The following is a 25110-nucleotide window of genomic DNA, read 5'->3' on the forward strand; positions in this document are numbered from 1 at the left end:
GTTCAAAACATACCAGGAATTGTAGGCCAATTGGGTGCAATTGAGTTGCATGGGCTTGTGGGTTGAAAGTGCCTATTGGTGTGCTCCATGTCTAAATTTAATAAATTTTAAAATTTTAACATCAACATAAACTTTGTTCTTATTATCCTGCATTTGCTTCTCTTTGGTTAATACTAATGTGAAGTATTCATTTAGTAGCCCACCCACTTCCTCTGGCTCTAGCAATATATACCTTCTTTTGTCCTTGAATGGGCCTGCCTTCCTCCTAGCTATCCTCACTTTATCCTCTTACATAAAATGTTTTTATATTTTCACTGACTCATGGACAATCACATCCCAAGATGTATCATTCCCTTTCAAGGATGCAATACCAGGGCTACCACCTGCTGATTGAAAAAAACAAATGAAATACTAAGCATAATTTTCCAGCACGTTCATCTGCCCACACTGGTCCTTGAGAAGAAGCTCAGACTTTATGCCAAGCTCCTTTGATTCAGTCAATGGATAACCCTGCCCCATTGGCAAGAAAGCAAAATGAACATCAAGAGACTCCTTTTGTGGCACAAGCCTCCCTTTATAAACTATGACATCATAGCAGGACAGTAGAAATGAGAAGCACTCTATTCTATGGCTTGGTGTTTTCCCTCAGGCTCAGAATGTGAATGATTGCATCTACAGTGTATACCGTGCGTACAGCACTTCCAGAAAATTCACTTAACTACATGAACTATGAAGACCTGTCCTTGAACCTCCATATTGATGTAATCACAAAGAAGGCTCGCCAATGGCTATACTTTGTGAGGTGTCTGAGCCGGTTTGGCATATCACCGAAGACTCTCATAAACTTCTATAGGTGTGCCATGGAGACCATTCTGGCTGGTTGAATCACTGCCTGGTATAGAGGCGCCAACTCTCAGGACAAGAATAAACTCGGCCTGGTACATCACAGGCACCAGACTTCACTCCATCGAGAACATCTACTTGAGGTGGTGTCTTAAAAAAGCAGCCTCTATCCTCAAAGACCCCACTGCCTAGGCCACGCCCTCTTCACTCTGCTACCATCGGATAAAAGGTACAGGAGCCTAAAGTCGAGCACTCAGCGGCACAAGGACAGCTTCTTCCCCACTGCCATCAGCTTCCTGAATAATCAATGAACCAAAGACACTGCCTTACTTTTCGTGCAATAGTACTTTCATTACTTTATTTATAATAATGTTGTAAAATAATTATAATATGAATGTTTGCACTAATGATGCATTCTAGCTGGTTGCATCACCGTCTGGTACAGAAGTGCCGAATGCTGCCGTAAAATACCAAATATGATGAATTGTTCATGATGATAAATTCTGATTCTGAAAAAGGAGTGTCCTGTCAGTGAGTAGGAGTGGTCAAAGCCTAATGTGGAACCTTTCATCATTCAGCTCTTCTTCACCCCAAGTTGATTTATTTTCAACATTAACATATCCCTTTCTCCCATGGTTGCCAACATCTGTTGGAGTGGCCCAATTAACAGGTGAGAAGCACATTGATTGTTATAAATCTACCAGGTTGGTCTTCAAGAGGACAATTGGTAAGTGGCAGGTGAACCTTTATTGATTCTATATTTTGAGAGGATTTCTGCAGTACTGTATATTCTGATTTGACTATCTGGCATAGGTGTAGCCAGCAACAAAGTAAGATTATATATTCTGCTGGTTGTCTCCTCCTTTGTTTGTCTTGGCTTCATTTGTGAGAAAGAAGAATATTTTGGAAAAAGTTCATCCAGAGCATCAAAGGTTATAGGGAGAAGGCTGGACAATGGGGCTGAAAATAAATCAGCTCATGATCAAAGCCAAAGGAAAACCAAGGAGATGACTGTGGACTTCAGGAGGTAGTCAAAAGAACACAATCCAGTCCTCATCGAAGATTCAGTAGTGGAGAGGGTCAAGAACCTCAAATTCTTGGGTGTCAACATCTCCAAGGACGTGTCCTGGAGCCCCCATGTTGATGCAATCACGAAGGAGACTTGCCAGTGGTTATACTTTGTGAGGTGTTTGAGGAGATTCAGTATGTCACCGAAGATTCTCGAAAACTTTGGCAGGTGCACTGAGAAGAGCATTCTGGCTGGTTGCATCACCGTCTGGTACAGAAGTGCCAACGTTCAGGCAAGATAAAACTCTAAAGGGTTATTAATTTGGCCTGCGACATCATGGGCACCAGAGATCACTCCATTTTGGACATCTGCAACAGGTAGTGTCTTAAGAAAACAGCCTCTATCCTCAAGGACCCCCATCACCCAGACCATTCTACCATTGGAAAAAAAGGTACGGGGGCATAAAGACGAGCACTCAGCACCACAAGGACAGTTTCATCCCTGCTGCCATTAGATTCCTGAATGACCAATGAAGTAAAGGCACTGCCTTACTTTGACTTTTCGTGCACTGTTTTTATTTATTTTTCTAAGGTGGTTGATATGAACGTTTGCACCGTGACGCTGCCACAAAACAATGAATTTCGTGATTTGATCATGATAATAAATTCTGATTCTGGGTAGACTTGACAGGCCGAATAACCTATTTCTGCTCCTCTGTCTTACGGACTAATCAGACATTTACCAAAACCTTGAATCCTGCTTCTCAAATACAGCTTCATTGACATCAATTGAACTGCAGTTTCTTCGTCACAAGTGAGTGAGGGGATATTTCAACCCATCTCCATGAACCATTCCATGACTTAGCATTGAAAATATACTGCTTTGCCCTTTTGAACTGGTAATCAATGACTGAGTGAATAATTCAACACAAATGAAAGCTCTCTTTCTTGTGTAACCTCTATGAATAATAAACTACTAATTCAGAATAATCTATTTTAATACAATAATTGAAAAGGGCAAATAATACTCTTTGAAAAGTGTGGTATATTTAAAATATGAGGAAGGGTCTGTTGGTGTCAAGAAGCCATGAGGATGTTGTTGGCTCTACTGGAACTGCTAAATTATAATTAGTGACTGTGCTTCGGCATGTAATATAGAAGGGCACTGCCTTTGTGAAAAGCTAAGTGTGATCTTCACTAAGTGGCTTAATCGAAGTGACTGAAAACTGAATATGGAAAGGATAGCTTAACAAAACCTTCATCCCACTGTTGACATGAGAGATTATTGTCATATGGATAAGTACAATGCCCTGATGCACTGAAATTCATATTTGCTGCGTCCGCACAGTTACAAAAGATGCACCAATAACAATAAAACAATTAAATTACCACAATACACCATGAGGCAAAAATTAGATAATGAGTATAAAAGGACATTCACAGTTGCAGATAGTACAAAAATATCATATTTCAACAGGGCAGACAGGTTTTTATGGTCTTGGAGAGGTGTATGGTTAGGGTAGTTCAGTAAAAAAATTTCTATTATCTTTAGGCCATCCTTAAAATGAAAGTATCTTTCAGTGGCAAATGGCACAGGTACAGCATCTAATGCATCATTCGTAGGTTGCTGATATGTTGCCACAAGAGACGTGCAAATGGGAGAGGGTTAACATAGGGGCAATAAAATTCAGACATGGCAGTAATGCAAAATTACCAACAGGAAAGTACCAGCTCATTTTATAACAGTAATTTTGTTCCTTTGTTCTTTAAAATGTTGAGAGTCTGCCAGAAGAATCTGGAAGAACAAATGGCATTTAATTAATAATTCCAGTTAGCTGCTTCTGTGGGTCACAGAATTATTATATATTTTTTGTTTTTTATATTTTACTTAAATGCTCATACATGTCTTAATATCCAGATACAAAGGATAATAGTTGTATATTCAAAATCAATTGTAGATGTTACATATTATACCCCCTGATATCCCACCAACCCCCTCACCCCAAATATTAATCCCCAAAGAAAAGAGAAAAAAGTGGACAAACAAAGGGAAAAAGAAAAAGAAAAAAAAAAGGAAAAGAATATAGTCAAAAAAAGAAAAAAAGAAAGAAAGAAGCCTGGTTACCAAAATACCACCACCATTCACTCAACTTTGCCTTTTCAATATTATTCATTTACTTATCCCAAGGTGTTAGTAAAGTTTCAGGAAAATCCTTTATAAATTAATACCTACAATGTGCAAGTTTGGGCACCAAATTTTCAAAAAAGTATCATATTTATTCTTTAGATTGTATATAATTTTCTCAAGAGGTATACATATTTCTGCATGCCATCTTTCCTCTCCTAAATGGGAACCTGATTTCCATGTCACTGCTATACATTTTCTTGCAACTGCTAACACAATTTTCACAAATTCCTTTTGAAAAAAAAATTCAATTTCAATTTTGGTCTTACTGCCGAAATATTGCTCAATAAAAAGAGCATTGGATCTTGTGGAAATTTAACACCTGTAACTTGTGGGTCACTAAATTATTAATACATTTGATTCATCGTTTTAGCTGCTGCAACCAAGAATCAAAAAATGCTAGTCCAGCGTGAGATACTTTCTGCCATCTCCAACGACAAGCAAAAAGGAAACATCCGCAGTGCAGGTTATGGTAATTGAATTTAAACATCAGACTCAATCAGCACTTAAACAACACACCAGAGGATAAAGCAAGTAGTTTTGGTTCAGAACATTACACCAGTAAAAATGTCACAAACAGAAAATTAATTCAAGAGATTTAACTACAAAAAGTGAAATAAACCATTTTTTTTTACATTTTGCTGGGATGCTGGTTTAAATGTCTCCCTCCTAAACATTTGATCATAATGACTTAACACTTTTATACTTGAGGTGATCATTTTGTTCCTGTCTAACTAATAAACAGACAAACAGAAATATTTGTTTGTCAGGTAACTTCTGCAGCAATACTCTACAAGTTTATATTCAATTTCTCCAACCTTGTATCCATGTGTTTTCTTAGCTTGTATATATCAGTCCTCTGATATTGCTGGATATTGACAAATATGGCAGTTACTTTTCTAAATCTCCTTGAACTCTCATTAATATTTGTTTGTCTAACATGCAGAGAAGTAGTTGAAAAGGAAACATGTTGAAGCCTCCAGTTGTCACAATCCAATGTTTTTTTGGAATATTTTCACAGCTTTTCCTGTGAGTGAATCTTCCCCTCTGTGATGTAAAAGGTGTATGTTACATGCTCTAGTGGTACAGATGGTGTGTGATTGCAATTACCCCAGTTGCAATAGTTTGCGCACAATGCGCTTCATAAACTCTTGCTATGTGGTTAATCAGCTTGGGATGGTGGAAAACCAAACAAAAATGGAATAAAGAAAAATATTTCCAATTCACAGGAAACAAAGATGCATTAAACATAAATTTATTCAGAAACAAGTACAATCATCCTTTTTAATCTGCTCAGAAAAGTTAAAGATAAGTAAAGGCAAAATACACTGAATAGTGGAAAATTGAAAAATAATAGAATATCATGTAGCTCAGATAGCTAAAGAGAAACCAGAGTTCATGTTTCATGTCTGTGACCTTTCATATAAGGTGTATTTCTTTTTCTACTCTTTTGTTTACAGTGAGTAGAGGACGAGAAATGTCACTGACCTGATCTGTTGGTCCGATATTGACAGTACCACTGATTTCAAAGTAAGTCCCCCACAAAGACCTATTAGATTCATGACCTTAATTTCATTCAAGAACACTGATGTGATTAAGCAGACCAAGCAATCAATGGCAAACATTTCATTGTAGAATCCTCACCGATCAAATAACAGTGGGCTAAATTTTTTAACATTAAATAGTTTTAAAAGAGAAGGTCAAAGAAAACTGAGGCACAAACATGAGATTAAGGCACAAACTGAAATATCATACACAATCTTCAAAAATATCTTGATTATTTTCAAAATATGATATCCAAAATTATTTTCTCACATAAAATGTCTTTTCATGTCCAGAAAAATGGGTTAAAAGCAATTATAACTCGAAACACACCAAAAATATAGGTGTATTTCTTTTTCTATGTTTCTTTTTTACAGTGAGATAAAGGACGAGAAATCCTTGTCAATTTAACAGTCTCGAAAAGCTTTGTACCTATCTGGACTTCAGCAGAACAGCTTGTAGAAGAGAAGGATATCACTGACAACCACCTGTGAATTCACACATTTATCAACAGACTTCACTAGTCACTATCAGTTTCATAGAACAAGAAAAGGCCCATCAGCCCATGATGTGTGATGCCAAGTTAAGGTAAAGGCATTTTCACATTGGCAACCCACTAATTAGGCGTGTGAACAACCCTTTATGAAATACAGGTAGGGCCATTCACATTGGACCAAGAAAAAATTGGTTCCGTGTGCCCTTTAACGTTACCTACGTGGTATTGTGAAGCTAAGGGGGTGATGTCCTGAGTGACATATTACATACTCACAAGCAGTGACATCTCTTCATTCTCAGTAATGGCGGGAGACTATGAGGTTCATATGATTGCTTTGAAAATTTGTGGCTCTCTTACTTTGAAGGCAAGTCTTATCAATAAAATGATGCAAACACTGTTGGAACCTTATTAAGACAATTTACATACTCTCAGGGAAAATTTCCTGGAGAAATTGAGGAGAAGCAGGAAGGAGTTTTTGAGGAGGAAACTCAAGCTGAGCTGACTAGCTGTAGATGAAGATATCTGGTTATTTTGAGGCACTTTGAATAGCTATGTGGAAGAGATGGAGACCACAGGGGCCTATGTTTTGGTCTAATATCCTCGATAATTTTGATGATGAACAGTGGAGGAATCCATTTCAAATGTCTCGCGACACTTTCGACTTTGTAATCGAGCTCCTCAAGCCAGAACTGAGGTGTAGGAGAACAAACTGAAGAAAGCCTGTAGAACCTCAGCTCAGACTTGTCATTGCTTTGTGTTGGTATCAATATTGATCCATCAGTTGTATTTTTGATGTCCCAACTGTGTGCACAATAGTGCACCGAGTTTCCGTCATGCTGGGGGAAACTCTCATGAAACATTTAATTGATAAGCCGAATGGAGCACGCTTCAGTTGACAATCGATGGGTTTGCAGAAAGGGAGAATCCAATGTGTGCTGGTGCCATCGATGGCATCCATATTCCCATCATTTCCCCATATGACGATGCAGCAGCCTACTACAATCGGAAAGGGCGGCACTCTGTTGTTCTTCAAGCTGTTGTTGACCATAACTGCTGAGATCATGGCCTGAGTTGCAATTATTTGTTTTCATTGTGCTTTCGTGGTTCCGGCTTCATTGATGTGTATGTGGGTTGGCCTGTTTACAAAAAGACTGAGGATGCAGGCAGGTATTCCTTCCCACATGAAGTAATCAATACTCCCCACTGTTCAGTGATGCTCATGTAGCTCAAGCAATGAAATGTGTTCCCTTGTCACATGTATACGAAAAGGTCACAATCATGTGAAAAGGCCTAAAATGGTTTATATAGGAGGGGGTGACTGGGAGGTCAGGTTCAATCCTTGCATGGTTAAATGGCACAGGAAAACTGGCTGATTGTGCTGTCAGAGGTTGTATGAGATACCTATATATCTGCATTGCTCTGTCCACAGGTATCCAAGACCATTAATGGAGTGGAAATCCCTGCACATCTGATCAGGGATCCCATCTACCCACTCAGGAATTGGCTGATGAAGGAGTTTACAAACCTCCACGCTCTTGATCAACAGAAATGAAACTTCAACTCCCGTCTGAGCTCAGCATAGATGGTGGTTGAGAATGCTTTTGGACATCTCAAAGGTCACTGGAGGTGCTTGGCCAAACAACTTGATTTCCCTACTGCATTTGTAACTGACATTGTTATTGCCTGTTGTGTCCTGCATTATACATGTGAGATTAACAAAGAACACTTTTTGCAAGAGTGGATCACTGCGGTAGCAGATCGCCCTGATCCAGATGGAGTAACTTATCAGGGTGCAAGGGTGCAGCAAGAAGGGAGGAGGGTGGAGCGAGGAGGGGGGAGGATGGAGGCATACAGGAGAGCCAAGCACTCCAATCATGTATCTGATCAGGCTTGATTATGTCTGCAACTTCTGTTGAAGAATGGAGATCATGTGGATGAATTGATCCATATTCCTCTCCCCCTCCTACCTGTCAGCCTCCTGTGCCTACCTCTCCACTTCATGGTGTGCTTACAGCAGCCTCTCCTCCCACTCCATTTGCCTTTCCTGATGCAGGCAGTCACATTCCAGGTCATTCCGGTTGATCTCACAGAGCAAGCCCCTGATCTCAGTGATGACTCCTGCATCCGACTCGGCTTCTTCCTCTTCCTCCTCCCCTCGGATCCTGGAAAGCAATGGAACACATGGGAAATTAGCAAGATGGCTAATTGTAAAATTACAAAACACATGAGAAAAATTGGACTAATGTGCAAAGCAGTTTATTGTGATCAACAATCTTAAGAAACTTCATACAAAGATTCTTCAGCTTGTTGATCACCTGGGCCTTCTCCCGAAGCCTACAGGTAACCCTCTCGTATAAGTGGTCATCTATCACTGTGCTTGTTATATGTTTGGAAATTTCCTCCTTAGCCTTTATCGAGAGGAGCTCGCACACCTCCTGGATCCCCCCCCAACCCACTAGTTCACCATCATTATCTTTTATTATTAGTAAATCACAAAAATCCAAAAATACCTGTCTGCCCTCCTCCTCCAGGAGGTCGCACACAAGAATATCATCAGCGCGTCACTAATTCAACTTGGCATACAGGGTCGCCCGTTGACACTGTAGTTGATTCAAAACAGATCGGCTCTCATACAACCTTCCTAGGCCCTTAGGTATTGGGTCAATTTGGACCCCACACACCCCATACCAGAGCATTCACACTGGTAGGTGAACTGGTAAATTGCTGGATAATTCCTGCTTTCAAGTGCCACTTTTAATGGGGCTTATAACTCCGCTGCTTGCTCTACTAACTGCATGTTTATTTGTCTATCTATAGCCTCTTAAATGCTACAATTGTATTTGCTTCTAAGATTGGCCTTGGCAGAGTTCCAGCTATTTTTCACTGTCAGTGTAAATAAACTCAGCCCCCACATCTCCTTTAAACTCTTCTTCACCAACTTCACAGACTTTAAATGCATGTCTTCTAGAATGTGTGACATTTTTACTCTGACAAAAGGATTCTGATTGTTCACCTTATCTATGCCTCTAATCATTTTTAAGCTTCTATCAGCTCTCCCCTCAGCCTCTGACACTTGAGTGAAAACAGCCTAAGTTTATTCAACCTCTCCCCACAGTTCATTGCTTCCAATCCAGGCAGCGTTCTGATGAATCTCTTCAGCAGACTTTCCAAAGCCTCCATGTCCTTACTGTAATGGAGCAACCAGGATTGAACACAATAGTCCAAGCCTAACTAATTTTACATGACTTCCTTAATCTTACACTCAGCACCTCGATCAATCAAAGCATGCAATTCACCTTCTTTACCACCCTATCTACCTGCATGGAACCGTGGACTTGGATCCCCAGATCCCTCTGCACGTCAATGCTTTTGGACACAAACATCTTTGTCAAGGCCCCAACAATCTCCTCACTCGCAACTTTTAATAACCGGAGATATATCCCATCAGGCCCTAAGCTTTTATCCACCTTAATGTTCTTCAAAGTATCCAGCACCAGCTCTTTCGTCCAAAATGTCAGTAACATATCCTTACCTCCTATGGATGTTGCGAGACTGGCTGAGTTCCTCCAGCATTTCTGTGTGTTTTTACTCAAAATTCATCAGTACATTATCCTTCTCTATAGTAATCTTACGGTTGTCCATGTCCTTCTCCTCGGTGAGTACCAGTGTGAAGTACTCATTTAGTACCTCACCCACTTCCTTTGACTCCCAGCATAAAGTGCCTTGTTTCTCCTTGAGTGGTCGTATCCCCCCAATTATCCTCTCGTTTTTAATGCAAGTATAAAATGCTTAGGAACTCTATTTAATCCTATTTGCCAAGAACATTTTATGGAACATTTTGGCTTTCCTATTGTAATGGATCCGTGTTAATGTTAATATTTAAAGTTAAGTTGAAATATATTTCTTCATGAATTAGCAGTTGGGTTGGTGACAGGAATACACATGGGTCACAGCACGTTTGCAAAGACATCATTACACTTAGAGCAAAGTGTCAATTTGGAGTCGCAGTGTCTGGAAGAACAATACGATAATGAAACTGAAGTGTTTTTAATTAAAACTCAAGAAATGTTTAGAAGCATCTGTGATGTCTCTCCAATATTTTGGAGTGACATATGGTTAGACTTTCTGGAATCATAACTACTTAAGACCTCTTGAACAAGAGAAATACCATTGAGTGATATAATTAAGCCTCTTGAAACAGAAATGAAGTCATATTTTGGCGTCATGATGTCTGCAAGCCAAGTTAGAAGATCACAGGGTTACAAGAAATTGGAGTTGGCCACTATTTAAAATTCCAATAACTGATCACATTTTTTCCATGAATTAAGATTGACCCCATTAGTGATATAATTTCATATGATTTTAAGGGTAGATATATTCAAAGGGAGAGGCATCTTTAGACCAGAAGAAGAAGCCAGAAGAAGAAGAAGATTGACAGTATTCTCTGGAGAAGTAGGAGGTGCTGTTCGAAGTGGCTTTAAAGTAAGCAAGACCACTTCGGACTGTCTCTTTTTGTTATTAGAGGGCAGATTCCAGAATCTTCAAGCAATAGAGGAGAACACTCATGTGAAAAATATCTCTCTGAAAGACAACTCATCAAAAGGAAGTGAGAATTTGAAAGAAATCTTGCTTTATAACTTCTTCTGGACCACAAATTTAAAAGATTCCGATCAACAAGATGTTTGAAATTGGACTGTAAAATTAACTTATCAGACTCAAGTTTAAACTCAAATAGTTTGGACTTTAATACACACACATTTATACAATTACATTTTTGCATAATGGGGTTTAAGCTTGAAGTTAAGAAAGTTTAAAGCTAAGTGAGAAGTGTTATGTGGCTAATACTTTAATGAAAACTATTATTTTGAATTTACCACTGTCTGATGAATCTTCCATTGCTGTTCCTGTGTTAGTATTAATGGAGATTGGTTAGTTCATAACATTATGTCCCTTCTCGAACTCTTTCCTGCAACCATTAGATACCTTCAAGGTCTGATTTTGATCTTACTCAACTTCACATGTGCTTTTTGATTAAATTCATGGTCTCTCTCCTCATCCATGGTTAGCTTACCTTGCCATCCCTGCCCTACTTTCTTTCTAGAATATGCCAGGCCTGGACTCCAATTAGCTAGGCCTTAATTAACAACTACATGTCAGTTGTGGATTGCTCAATAATTGCTGCTCCCAGTTAACTCCTGCTAACAGTGTAACAATAGTGAATGCCGATAATTTCACCATTATTGCAATGTAGACAACAAAATGTGTTGGCTTCTACACCACCTATTTCAACATTCCACCCATAAACTCGAGGAATAACACCTCATCTTCCAACTGGGCACGCTCCAACCAGATGGCATTAATATCGACTTCCCTGGCTTTCGTTAAAACCCAGCCCCCCACCCCCTGCTTCTCCCAGCTCTCCATTCCCTGTATCCTTTCACACAGACATGATAAATTCCACCTTAGACCCTTAACACATCAAATTAACACCTTTTGTTGGTCTGGATTCCTCTCCCATTGTTTGAATGCTGAGACTTTCTGATGTATCCTGCCTCTGACTTTTCCGATTTTTCCTTGAAGAAGAGCTCAGGCCCGAAACGTTGGCAACATATTTTAGTCTCATATAGATGCTGAAAAGACCACCTGAGCCAGCATTTCAGTGTTTTTACTGGCTTCGACACAGATACAGCCTAGCTGGTAGAGAATCCTCTGCTATATCTATGTATTTGCTATACAAATTTAGGTTAAAATTATCTAGACAGTAGCCTTGGCTTGCTCATTGATTTGCTGATCACCTCCTTCATCTCGGATGATGAAGGAAAGCATACCATATGCCTTAAAAAAATAAATTATTTTAATTTTTAAGAATTTATACAAACAGCACGGACACAATCCATTTTGGCCCACGAAGCCGTGGCACCCAATTTACACCAAATTAATCTACAGCCCCCAGTACATTTCAAATGGTAGGAGGAAACTGGAGCCCCTAAGGAAAATCCATGCAGACACAGGGAGAATGTGCAAACTCATTACAGACAGCGTGGAATTTGAACACTGGTCCCACTCGTTGGTGCTATAAAGGCTTTGCGCGAACCACTCCACCAACCATGCTGCTCTTCTATTAAAATTAATTTTAAAATGGACCTTCTTTATTTTGATGATATTCCTGCAGTGTTAATTTATGAAACAGGAACTGAACTAAAACAAGCAAAGCCCAAGACTCAGAATGTTAATTTTATCCCTTTTTGAAATATATCTGTTCTTAATCACCTAGTTCTTCTCTCTCTCAGAGAAAAATGAATAGCTTGAACTTGAAATTGATGCAAAGCTAAATCTTGAAATGAAGAGTGCTCCCAGTTTTTAATAATATACCCCCATGAAAACATGTGCCCTTAGAAATTCTCCATCCACTGAAAAAGGTTTGTGATTTGTACAAGTACATACTTTGAAATTAATGCTTTTCTGGAAGCTATTTCAGATTCAGTTTTACAAAATAAACGTTGACACTTGTCACCTGTGAAAGGATCAAAGCAGTGCGACCAACAAATACATGATGTAGTCCTAAAAAATATACAAGTAAATCTGATTAGCTGAAGCTCAGCAGTCAGCAGCATTACTAGGAAGCAAGTGTACACAATCTCTACAGTATTTTCCGTACACCTTTTCTGGATGTCCTGCACATAAATACTGGTTGGCAGTAGAATGTCAAGCACCATCACGTTGAGCACTGGCACATCTCAGGACTGCATACTCAGCCAATTCCAGCTATTAATTCAAAGCTGAAACATAAATCCAGCTCCAACCGAGGCTATGTGACTGGCACAAGATGTTTATTTACATTTGTACATTAGGCTGGAAACAATTGTCATTAATTTACAGCAACTGATAACATTTTATAGTTTTCTTCATCTATCTCACCATTTTCAGGGAACTATAGAAAGATAATAAATATTCGCAGTTACAGTCATGAAAGAAAAAAAAGTGGTGTTTCAGAAGTGGAGCCAGAACTTTTTGTGGTGTCAGCAGTTTATGATTAGGGTCATAAGGGGAAGTTCTAGCGTCTGACTGCCATTGAAAATAACTGTTCCCCCTGAAGCTAGAGGTTCTGGCCTTCAGTCTTCTGCATCCTCTTCCTGAAGAAGGACCCCATAGGTTTCAAGACAGCCACCATCATCCCAGTACCAAAGAGGGTGACAGTAACCGGCCTCAACAACTACTGCCCTGTGGCAGTGACTTCCACTATTATAAAATGCTTTGAATGCTTGGTGCTGGAACACATCAAAGCACATCTCCCAAAGACACTGGACCCCAGTTCAATTTGCCTACAGATGGAACAGTTCCACTGATGATGCTATAGTCTTGCCCCACCATCCTAACCTACCTAGAGAATAATGCCTTGTGTGTCAGGCTACTGCTCATCGACTTCAGCTTGGAATTTAATTTGATAATTCCCCAGAGACTATTGGAGAAGCTGTCCTCACTGGGATTCAACATGTCTCTCTGTAACTGGATTTTGGACTTTCTAACAGAAAGACCACTGTCTGCCCTGGTTGGCAGTAGAATGTCAAGCACCATCATGTTGAGCACTGGCACATCTCAGGACTGCATACTCAGCCAATTCTAGCTATTGATTTACAGCTGATACATAAATCCAGCTCCAACAGAGATATGAACTTTGCAGATGATATGACAGCAGTTGAGCTCATCAGCAACAATGAGAGTCACATGGTGCAAGAATAACAATCTGAGTCTCAACATGGACAAGACAAAGGAGACGTTTGTGGACTTCAGGAGGACCAGGGACAACTAACCTCCACTACACATTAATTTTTTAGTAGTGGAGGGTGCACCAGGACCTTCAGATATCAGTTAAGAAGTGACCTATCCTGGTCACACAACTTCTCCTCACTTGTCAGGAAGGTGCACTTCCTGAGAAGAATGAGGCGGGCAAAGCTACCGGCCACCATCCTGTCAACTTTCTACCAAGAGCGTCCTGTCTGGCTGTATCACAATGCGGTACGGTTGCTCTATAGTATTGGATTGGAGGTGAATCCAGTGGATTATAAGAGCAGCAGAGGAGATCACTGGGGTCTCCCTCCCCCTCATTGATGTGATCTACTAGTATCGTTGTCTGAAGATGGCTCGCAAAATCGTTGAGGACCCCAATCACCCACACACATAGCATCTTTCAGCTACTCTCATCAGGAAAGAGATCCAGGAGGATCAGAGCCAGCACCACCAGGCTGAGGAACAGCTTCTTCCCACAGGCATTGAGACTGCTGAAGGACCAAAGGATCTGCTCACACAAACCCTTTGAGACTCCACTATTTATTAAAAGGTATTTATTTACTTTTATTTATGTACATAGGAACAGTGTATGTATTGTTTGTCTGTGTCTGTGCTATGTTCGGATGTGTGTTTTTATGTTTTTGCACTGAGGACCAGAGAACCCTGTTTCATTGGATTGTACTTGTACAATCAGATGACAATAAACTTGAACTTGGTGTCAGCGAGAAGAGGTTGCCAACAGCGTGATGAAGGATCCTTCAGGATATTGCAATCAGTCAGTATACTATCCACAGGGTACTTTTATTAGAGTGTTCAATGACATGTCAAAACTCCTCAAATTCTTTTGAAAGTAGAGGTGCTGGTGTGCCTTCTTCATGGTCGCTCGATGTGCTGGCTCCAGGAGAGGTCCTCTGATTGTGGACTTACAGGAACATGAAGGTACTAACTCCACCTCTCTCCCATCAAAGCGGACAGCTGCTTGGTGCCTTGGTTCCCCCTCCACTTACTAAATTCCATAGTAAGCTCCTTCATATTGTTGACATTGAAAACAAGGTGGTTGTTCTGAAACCATCTAACCAGTTTCCAGATCTCCATCCTATATTCTGATTTATTTTCTCTTATTTAACAGAAAATTGATGGAACAATGCTTTATTTTCCATCTGGGCACTCTCCAACTGGATGGCATTTACATCAACTTCTCCGGTTTCTGCTAGTCTACTCTCCATTCTCTCTCCCTTACCCTTTCCCCTTATCTTCATTCTCTTAGCTCTCCATCCTCTTCCCTCTCTATTCAGAGAGCCACCGCTCCTCCTCCTGTTTGCTGCTGTGCCCTCCCTCCCTTATGTACCTATTACCTCCTGCCTTTGGGACCATGCTCCTCCCCCACACCATTTTGTTCTGATTCCTGCTGACATCTTTCCATACCTTGATGAAGAACTCAAGCTAATATTTGTCTTTGCTATATAAGGTACATTGTTTCCCAGTAACTTTACCACCATTGATGTTAGGCTCACTGGTCTGCAGTTCCCCAGCTTGTCTTCGCAGCACTTTCCAAATAAAGATAGAACAACAATGACCTCCCTCCAGTCTTCCCATGGATAATGAAGATAGAAACATCTCTGCTTCATTGAGCACCTTCAACCTGTCCACTGCAACAGCCCAGTGGCCAGCCATTTCAATTCCACATCCCATTGTCTATGGCCTCGTGTACTGCCAGATTGAGGCCAAAAAGTAAATTGGAGGAACCACACCTTATGTTCCATCTCAGCAGTCTTCAGCCAGATTGTATTAATATTGACTTCTCTAATTTCTGGTAAACCCACCCTCTGTTCTCTCACTTTCCTTTACCCCTCTGACTCCTTTCCTTCCCTTCTTTTTCCCATGCCTATCACCTACATCATCCTTCCTCTCCACCCCTTACTCTTCCTTTCTCCAATTAAAGAGCAGTTTTCTCAGCCCCCTGTCTCCTCCTCATCACCTCCTTTCTCTTCTTCCCCCACCAACATGCCTGTCTAGCCTGTGCTCCTCCCTTTCCCTCTTCCACACCCTCTTTATTCTAGCATTTTCCTGATTTTCAGTATCCTGATGAAGCACTCTGGCCCGAAACATTGACTGCCTATTGCTTTTCATGGACGTGACTCACTGGGCTCCTTCAACACTTTTGTATATTATACAAAAATCTGTGTTATGGCCCCAGCAATTTCTCCCCTTACTTCCAACGATGTCCCAGGATATACCTGGCAGGGATCCAGGCATTTATCCAACTTTATGGGATTCAAATCTGCCAATTCCTTCTCCTTCATAATGTTGATATACCTCAGGATATCACTTATCTTTCCTGAATTCATGTGCTTCCATATTCTCACCCACATTAAATACAGGTGAAAAGTATTCAATTAAGACCTTGGCTCCAAACATATTCTAAGATATGGCGGCTGCCTGTTTCAGATTTTCTTGCAGGATCCATGACTACATAGCTGAAGCTTTACTGATGATATAAAGAGAACATATGGAACATAAATAAAATCCCCCAACTCCCTAAACTGCAGTCTTTGATATTGCAAAGGTCAATTTTAAAGCTAGCTGAAAATACCGTGACATTTCCCGACATAATTGTTACAAAATTTTCCTTCAGCAGAGTTCATGAAGAAGATTTATATTTGCATGGAATCTTGAGAAACAGCTTGGTATGAATAATTTCTAGTTCTTGTTCTTTTTGTGTTTATATGTAGCAAAACAGCATGTGGCCAGAAACAGACCTTTAAGTCACTGGGAGTGAACCTTTCCTTTTAAAATGTCACATTTTAAGCTGTCTGCCTGAAAAATAAGCACAGCTTCAGATGTTTAAAGGGTGCTCAATCTGGCTGAGCACATTTCTCACAATATACATAATCCTGATATTGACATAAGAAGATAAGAAATAGGAGCAGAAGTCGGCCATCTGGCCCATCGAGCCTGGTATGCCATTCAATGTCATCATGGCTGATCTGATGATAGACTCATCTCCACCTCCCTGCCTTTTCCTCATATCCCTTAATTCCCTGATGTGGTGTGCTGAGGTAGCAGCGAGCAAGCACAAAACTTGAAAGGCTGCACAACAGGCTTTATTCAGAAAAAGTCTGAACACCAGTTCACACTTCGATTGCTCCTGTGTGACTGGCTCAGCATGGGCCGGCTCAGGTCTATATGTGGGTCGGCTGATTGACAGCCAGCCAGGTGGACTCAGCCCCCTAGGGGATCTATTCAGGTCAGCTGATTGAAAGCCAGCAAGATGGAGTCAGCCCTTAGGTGGTCTTCCTGCAGGTACAGAGATCGCCCCCTGCAGTGGACTGGTGGTCGTATCACCACAGCTTACTATGTAGAAATCTTGTCTTAAATATTTGTACAGAAGTTGCCTCCACTGCTTCAATGGGCAACAGATTCCCTAGATTCACCACCCTCTGGGAAAAGCAGTTCCTCCTCATCACTGTCCTAAACTTACTACCCTGAATATTGATGCTATGTCTCCATGTTCTAGTCTTCCCCACCAATGGGAATAACTTGCCTACCTCTATCTTATCTATTCCTTTCATAATTTTATACCTTTCTTTAAGATCCCCACTCATTCTTCTAAATTCAAGTGAGTACAGTCCCAGACGACTCATTCTCTCCTCATAGGCTAACCCCTTCATCCCTGGAATCAATTTGGTGAACCAGGTAAGGAGACCAGAACTGTAGGCAGTACTCCAGATGTGGCCTCACCAGTACCTTGTATAGTTGCAGTATTAACTCTCTGCTCTTAAATTTAATCCCTCTAGCAATGAAGGCTAACTCACATAGTTAATGACTAATGAATCTATGCCAATTAGCAGGCAGCAAAGCAGAAACTATTTTCCAGTAACTATCTCAAGATTCATCTTGGAAACAACCTTATGCTTTACCGTTCTTTGTGAAGCAAGTAGTGCAGTGAACTGGGATTCACTGGTAGTGTGTTGTGCTAATGGCTGGCTCTGCCCCCATCTGCTCATATATAACCCTGATTTCCCGCCTAAACTCAGTCCCTTCTGAAGACTATTGTGAGACCCTACCCATAGTTATAAGCTTGTTATAACCTCCAGTCATGAGAGCTTTTATTCGGGCTAAAATTTTATTAGCTTATTCCCTAACGATGGAAGTACTACTTAAGCCTGGCACGCTGCTGATAGATCTTCTGTCCCCAACACGGCTGAGAAGTTCACGTACAGGCTAGATTGCTTCCAAGCCTACCTGAACGCGACCAGAGATGTCTTCCACACCAATGAACTCAGGAGGTCCACACTCGTTTTGAGGGTAGGAACGAAAGGGTATGCAGTCATCAGGGACTGCTCTACATATGACACTGCCATCAAGGCTTTGAAGGATCGGTACCTGAAATCACAGAAGAAGGTCCTAGTGAGGCACTGTCTTGCTCTACATCAACAGCAGCCAGGAGAGACCATCGATGACTACCTGCTGGATCTGTGGACACTTGGAAAGAAGTGCAGGTATGAAGTAGCTAAGGACCGTGTTTGTGAGGAAGAACAGATCCTGGACACTCTAGTCATGGGAGTCCACTCGAGGTACATGAGGTAGTGAACTCAACTGTGCTTGAGTTGGGAAAGAAGGACCTGGATAGCCACGTTGAACTGGCCAAATCATTGGAACAGGCCAAGTTCAAGAACAATGACCTCAAAGCCAGCGAGCTCGCTCACCCAGGTGACCCCTTCCAAGGATCGGCTGCTCCCACTACTCCAGCCCTAACGGCTGCCGCTTTCCATGCTGGGGAGTGTTTTTTTCTGCGGCAAGAGCCAGCATCCCTCATCTCATTGCCCGGCTAAAGACTCAGTGTGTTCCAGCTGTGGCAAAAAAGGGCATCGAGTAAGGGTTTGCCGTGTGAGGAAAAGCCTGGGGAAGTCCACGGCCTGCACTGCTCCCGGATCCAATTCCAGCCCCAAGCCGTCTGCCCCACATTCACCCAAACCCACTTTTTGGGCTACACACTGATGGAAGGTGGCAGTGGCAGTGAGGAAACAGCGTGAAAAGGTCAGCAGCCATCTTGCTGCAACCCAAATTCAAACTCGATGCCATCATCATCGGAGGAGGAAGGAGGGCGGCCATCTTGCCACGCCACGAGGCCAACGCCATCTTACCCATGCAGGGAAACCCAGGATGGTGGGGGCCACTCCAGTGAGGAGTATGGAATCTCTGGGGACCTGGCCTCGATGGTTCTAGTTCAGGACAGACCTCACCAGCTCAGGAACTCCATAGTGACTGTGAAGGTAAATAGACATTCAACTAAATGCCTAAAGGACACCAGCAGTACTAAAAGCTTCATAGGCTCACAAACTGTGCAAAAATACAACCTGAAGATGTATCCCACTAATTACCGCATATTCCTGGCATCTCATTCGCATTCTACGCATGTTCAACAACATTGTATCATACATCTGTCATTTGAAGGGGGGAGGGGGGAATTTCTGTAAATTTTGCCTGCAAGTACTTGATGAATTGTGTGCTCCAGTTGGGTCTGGACTTCCTGTGTCACCTTAAAAGTGTGACCTTGGAGTATTCTGGTCCCCTCCGGCCTATAATGGAGAGCCCCTAAAATCAGAACCCACATGCAGCCTCTCCACACTGAATATGTGGGAAGTGCTCTGTGAAGCCAACTGTGGGGGGGGGGGGGGGGGAACGACAAAATTTAAAAAATTCAGACTTCTGATGATGTCCCATATCTGTGCCCCGTTCCTCTCTTCCCTAATCTGTCCCCACACTGCAAACCTATTGCTACCAAGAGCAGGAGGTACAGTACAGCAGACCAAGATTTTATAAAGTCTGAGACACAATGTCTGCTCGACAAAGGTATCATCGAACCTAGTACCAGCCCGTGGAGAGCGCAAGTGGTGATAAGAAAATAAGTCCAGGCTAGTAATTGACTATAGCCAAACTATTTATCAGTACGCACTCCTGGACACATACCCCCTCCCTCGAATTGCAGACTTGGTGAATGATATTGCGCAGTATCGGGTCTGTTCGACCATCGACCTGAAAGCTGCTTATCACCAGCTCCAAATCCATTCCAAGAACCATTCATATATGGCATTTGAAGTTAACGGTCATCTCTATCAATTCTTGAGGGTTCCTTTCAGTATCACTAATGGGTTTCTATCTTCCAGAAGCAGATGATCAGAATGGTGGATGTGTATGGATTGAAGGCTAACTTCCGCTACCTTGATAAGGTCACCATTTGTGGCCATACCTTGGAAGACCATGACGCCAACCTCCAGAGTTTTCTCCAACTGGCAAAAGCCCTGAACCTCACTTATAACTCTGACAAGTGTGTGTTCAGGACTAAACGGCTGGCTATCCTTGGCTACAATAGGATACACCCCCTGTTAAAGCTCCCCATACCCAGGACCACAAAGGCTTTGAGGAGATGCCTGGGGTTTTTCTCATATTACACCCAATGGATCCCTCAATCTGCTGATAAGATTCTCCCTCTCTTAAAAGCATTATTTTCCCCCTTTCAGCTGAAGCCCAGATGGCTTTAAACTACCTCTGGAACCACATTGCGAAAGCCGCATGCTCGTGGTGGACGAGAATGTACTTTCCAAGTAGAAAGCGATGCTTCAGATGTATCCCTGCCCGTTACCCTCAACCAGGTAGGCAGGCTGGTTGCATTTTTTTCTCAGACATTACAAGGCAATGAGCTCCGGAACCCATCTGTAGAAAAGGAGGCTCAACCATTGTAGAAGCCGTGAGGCACTGGAGACACCACCTGGCAGGTAGCAAATTAACGCTCCTCAATGACCAGCCCTCAGTCGCATTTATGTTTAATACTGTCAAGGGGGCAAAATCAAAAATGACAAAATTGCTGGGTGGAGGATCGAATTCTCCACCTACAATTATGACATCGCCTATCAGCCAGGAGCCCTTAATGACACTACAGATGCCTTGTCTAGAGGAAGCTATGCCTCTGCACACACTGGTCAACTACAATCTATGTATAATGATCTCTGTCATCCAGGGGTTACCCCACATGGCTCATTTTGTCAAGGTGCACAATCTGCCGTACTGCATGGAAGACATTAGGGAAATGACCAGATCTTGTCAGGTCTGCATGGAGTGCAAGCCACACTTCTACCACTGCGCAAAGGTGCACCTGATCAAGTCATCCAGCACTTTGAATGGCTCAGTGTCGATTTTAAGGGACCTCTCCCCTCCACGAATGGGAACACCTTTTTCCTCTCTATCACTGATGAGTACTACTGCTTCCCATTTGCCATTCCATGTCCAGACACAGCAATTTTGTCAGTTATAAATCCCCTAGACTCCATTTTTGCCCTGTTCGGGTATCCCGGCTATATTCATAGCAATCTGGGCTCATCCTTTATGAGTGACAAACTACATGCTGGTGAAGGGCATCACTTCCAGCAGGACTACTAGCTACAACCCCTGGGGGAACGAGCAAGTTTAAAAGGAGAACACCATGGTCTGGAAGGCTGGCAAAGTGGCCCTGAAGTCAAAAGGCCTTCCAGACTCAAGTGTCGGTGTGCAGCCTGCTCTGTTTCTTCCCATTAAAACAGAAACTCATTGCAAAGCACTTTGGGACATCCCCAGGTTCCAAACAGGAATGCATATCATGGGGATCGGGACTGTTACAAGAGCACAGTTTCAGGCATGTGAATGATCCCTGGAACGAATAGGAGAGAGATTAAGCAGAACAGGATGGTATTCCCGGGTTTAAAACAAAAAGAGTTTCTTGTTAGAAAACCTTAGATTCCAGCAGAAGCTGTGGACGATTCTCCAGCACTGGCCAAGTCTGGGAATCGCAAGAGGGGAGATGGGAATGAATAAAACAAAACACAAGAAGGTTGTTTTCAGGGCCAGGGAGAGTACATGTGGAGACCATGGATGGAATCCCTGCTCCATGGCAGTGGAAAGCCCTGCATCACCACCTCGATCAGCACTGGACTTGTCTGCTGGCCACAGGAGGGAACACGTTGGGACAGGGTTATTTAAAACACTGAGATGACTATCTTTGCAATGTCAGATGTGACAAATTATGTTGTATTTTATATTGTATTTAGATATGTTTTGGGGAGATAAATTGTGGCAGGTTTTCAGTGTAGGTCACAATCAAACACTTCAAAATAGATCTCATTTAAAATACTGGAGCTCTGCTCAAGCCAGACTGTTTGGCTTCAAAGGCCTTTGTAAAAGCTTTGGAGAGTGCCTACAGAGACTGTTATGAAAAGCAACAAATGAAAGAACTCGGAGGAGTAGGTTCAGAGCTGCATGCTGTCTGAGTGGAGATTGGTGTTCTAAGAGAGTCATGTGGTTTTGCGAGCAGAGAGTCACCAGGCTGTTTCTCTGAGAGAGAGAGTTCTATAGTTCTACCATTCAGTAGCAGCAGTTGGGACTGGAACAGGACAAGTTGTCAAGCTTGTGGAAAAACCGCATTTTGAAGCCGAGTTGTGAGTTCTTGGTTCAGTCTGGTCAAAGCCCTCGTGGTTCATACAAGATGAGAGGACTGGCTGTCTAATGTTTCACTTGAAACAAAAAGGAACTCTTTGGTGACCTGAAAGAAAGAGGTTATCATCTGGAAAACCCTGATGGGGCAAGATTCATGGCTGATTAAAAGGAATCAGTTTGTGTCCATGTAGAGCTTGTCGAAAGAATCAAAGACTTGTTGATCCAAACCAAGGCTTTTATTAGCAAAAGACAGGAGCTCTTCCCAGGTGGCCGACCAGTCCGGAATGATCCAACCTGGCTAGGGACACAACCCTTTAAGACCCAGACAGTAGGCGTGGCTAAGCTCTCAGCCAATCGCTGTAAGCACAGTCTAGATACTGTAACTATATACACTATATACATTGGTGATAGATCTGTACTATCACACCACCTAAATCCAGAACCACTCTGAACACCACTGTGAGACACTACCCTTAGTTATAAGCTAATAAAAGCATTTGTTCTCCCTCCAGTCGTGAGAGCTTTTATTCACGCTACAAGTAGTTAAATTAAAAGATTCACAGCTGAAAACCTGTTTAGATCAAAATAAGTGGAACAATGAAAAAGCCATTCTGCCCAGTACAGTAGATCTTCACTGTGTGTACAGACAGTGCAAAAACATTTGAATGTGTTTTGAAATATGGAATTAAAGTTCAGGAGAGATGCAGAAGGGGCTAATTATTGCTAATTTTTCACTACTGTAAAATAGAGATTAGTCCTATTGTCAATTCTTTTATTTACATTGCATCCAATTTTCATAATTGGGTACCTATTTCATCCACTAAAATCATTGTTTCACAAAAGCAATGCACATTCATCTGGTCTATCTTCAATCTGTTCAATAGTCTTCCAGATATACAAGTTCTCTAATTTACTAACAGGCACTGAAACCATAAAATGTCTGATCACCTTGACTTGTGCCCAGCCACGGAGACTCAAATCCAATTCCTGGTCATAATTAGTTGCTGCAGGGAAAGCAGAACACATCACTCAAATCAATTCAGCACTACCGAATTCCCATGACAGTTCATCAAAAGGACACTGTGTGGTGGGACACGGTATTGTGGGCACATTCCCCACAGAGCTGAGCAGGCTGGTCCTCCTGTGGAACCGGTAACCCATCCCCCTAAGACCTCTAATTAAGGCTGAGAGCTCTAGTCTCCTCCCTCACACCTGCCCTTGGACTTGAGCCAGCTTAGATCTTTAGAGCAATAAATCCTTTGGCCCTTACTTTGTGCCGCTCCACAATTTATTGGTCTAAAGCTTTAAGGGCCATGAACAAGGCGATTCTGTTGGAGAAGCTGTAAATTGACCCCAAAGACCCAGAGGCCTCTGTGAAATTCGACATGTGGCTACACTGCTTGAGGGCCTACGTGAGGCATCATGAGATCACAGCAGACAGCGATGAGTATGACCTACTATTCGCAGTGGTAGGCCATCGTGCATACCATTGACCCGAGATTGCATGGAATATGAAGAGGCAATAGCCCTGCTCTGGCAGCAGTACAGGGCACTGAGGAGCATCATGTACACGTGATTCCAGCATGACTCCTGATGCAAAGGCACAGGTGAGTCAGTCAACAAGTTCATGTGGGCCATACAGGAGACTGCAGGTTCCGGGACATGACAGCAGTGAAGCTCATCCACGACGGGCTGGTTGCTGGATTTTGCTCCCAACACATCCGCAAATGACTCCTGGAGAAGAGCAATTGATCCCTACAGGAGGTTGTGCAGATGGACTGAGCCATGGTGACGGCCCAGAAGAATGCAGAGGCCTATCTCGTGATCCATGAGGTCCCCAGATATGCAGAATGGTTGGTGCCATCTTGGGATTCTGAGCCCCTACCCCTGACGGCCACCACAACTGCCAAGCACATGAGGTGAAACTACTGTGACCAGAGGAAACATCCGCCAAAGTACTATCCTGCATGTAGCACGACCTGCTCGAGCTGCCAGAGAAAAGGGCATGGTGCAAGGGTATGCCAATAAATCTCGCATGAGCAGCGCCGTGTGCAGCTCACACCCACGTCGCCACTGTGGATCAAGCTCCTCCAGTCGTCACTTCCAATTGTGGAGAATCGAACTTCCAGGCTCACGTCACGACAAGGAGGGACATCACTGCCGGCTTCACTTCTAGGCCACACCGCGTGCGATCCATGGGGGCGGCCATATTCGTGATCTCCCAGGCGGACATCTTGGTGGCCACCGACTCAACAACACGACAGCAGCGGGTCAGACAGAGAACTGACATTAGCCTTGATCATCTTGGACCAGAGTCAACCACAACAGCTTGGATGTTCCATGATGTACATCGAGGTAAACCGTCACACCTTGGGTTGCCTGTTCAACATGGGGAGCACCAAGTGTTTCATACACCCAGGCACTGACAAACACTATACCCTGACTGTGTCCCCTAGCCACCGTTCCTCTCAACAGAAATCTGCGGGATGTACTCTGTGAACCTAACTGTGGGAGGGACAAAATAAAAAACATTCAGACTGTTGGTGATACACATCTCTCTACCCCCGTCATTTTGGGACTGGATTTCCCACTCACAGTCAGTAACAACCAGTTTTGGGAGGTCCCACCCCCCCACCCCCCCACTTTTTGGAGAGGCCCAATCATGCACCTGACGGCCGGGCAGCGCTACCAACCTGCAGCCTGGCCACCCTTGTGGGTCCTTCCCTCCCCACTGTTCCAACACTTCACCCCAGACTGTAGGCCAGTGGCCACTAAGAGT

General features: G+C 42.6%; 1 long non-coding RNA gene across 1 annotated transcript; it reads right to left on the bottom strand.

The window, feature by feature from the left end:
* Positions 1–2831: 2831 nt before the first annotated feature.
* On the bottom strand, positions 2832–18242 carry LOC138759802 (uncharacterized). Its single transcript, XR_011355096.1, has 3 exons — positions 18108–18242; positions 8063–8236; positions 2832–3646 (listed from the first exon to the last, which is right to left on the bottom strand). It is a non-coding gene; the product is annotated as an uncharacterized lncRNA (long non-coding RNA).
* Between the last annotated feature and the right edge of the window lie 6868 nt (positions 18243–25110).

Source organism: Narcine bancroftii, chromosome 4 (assembly GCF_036971445.1).
Source record: "Narcine bancroftii isolate sNarBan1 chromosome 4, sNarBan1.hap1, whole genome shotgun sequence".
NCBI classification, from domain to species: domain Eukaryota; kingdom Metazoa; phylum Chordata; class Chondrichthyes; order Torpediniformes; family Narcinidae; genus Narcine; species Narcine bancroftii.